Source organism: Anabrus simplex, chromosome 1 (assembly GCF_040414725.1).
Source record: "Anabrus simplex isolate iqAnaSimp1 chromosome 1, ASM4041472v1, whole genome shotgun sequence".
Taxonomy (NCBI): domain Eukaryota; kingdom Metazoa; phylum Arthropoda; class Insecta; order Orthoptera; family Tettigoniidae; genus Anabrus; species Anabrus simplex.
The window spans coordinates 626779342-626780145 of NC_090265.1; the positions used below are offsets into that span (position 1 = coordinate 626779342).

Consider the following 804-nt stretch of genomic DNA (forward strand, 5'->3'; position numbering starts at 1 on the left):
TTATTTGCTAATATTGTAATAGTAACTGGAGCAGTATTTTCCTCCTACTTCATTTCCTTAATCGCTGGACTGCCAGATGCGCATCGTCTTTTTCACGAAATAACCTCCTTCCTCCGAGTGGATGGCACGTGACTACTAAGTTAAAAACGCAAATAATCTGTACATGTCAAACAATTATCGGTATGTACTATTATTGCCCTTTATGAAAAATGTGTGTAAATAAATTAATAACACCAAACTGAGCTTTGGGTACTTACATCCCTCGCTAAGTGGAGCGAGGAAACCACAAGGGGAACATAACGCCCATGCTCGAAACACTTCTTAGCTCTGTGACAAGAAACCTATAAAAATGATTGTTTCTTCGCCACTCACCGTGGAGATAACGATCGAAAAATGAAAGAAAACAACCGTGAACGGTGGATCACTCGGCTCGATGGTCGAATAAGTATGCAGCAAATTGCGCGTCGATATGTGAACTGCAGGATACATGAACGTACACAATTTGAACGCACATTGCGGTCCATGGATTCCGTTCCCGGACCACGCCTGGCTGAGCGTCCCAGACACTTCTCCGCCCAGAAGCCCTATACGTTACAGAATGCTTGATGCTGAACAGGAAAGGATTAGACAAACTGGAGGTCGAGGAAAGGAAGATCTTGGGATAGTTGCTAGGACCGATCAAAGTTGATGGCGAGCACAGAAGGCAACTAAACCAGGACCTATAGAGTTATACTGAAAAATCGCAGGCGTAGCCAGGAAGAGGCGTCTGACTTTGTGTGGACATGTCGCGAGGATGAACCCAAC

The 804-nt window shown here is 44.7% G+C and overlaps 1 pseudogene; it reads left to right on the forward strand.

Annotated features, from left to right (window-relative positions):
• The first annotated feature begins 405 nt into the window (after positions 1 to 405).
• LOC136858933 (5.8S ribosomal RNA) lies at positions 406 to 560 on the forward strand (annotated as a pseudogene).
• Positions 561 to 804: the final 244 nt, after the last annotated feature.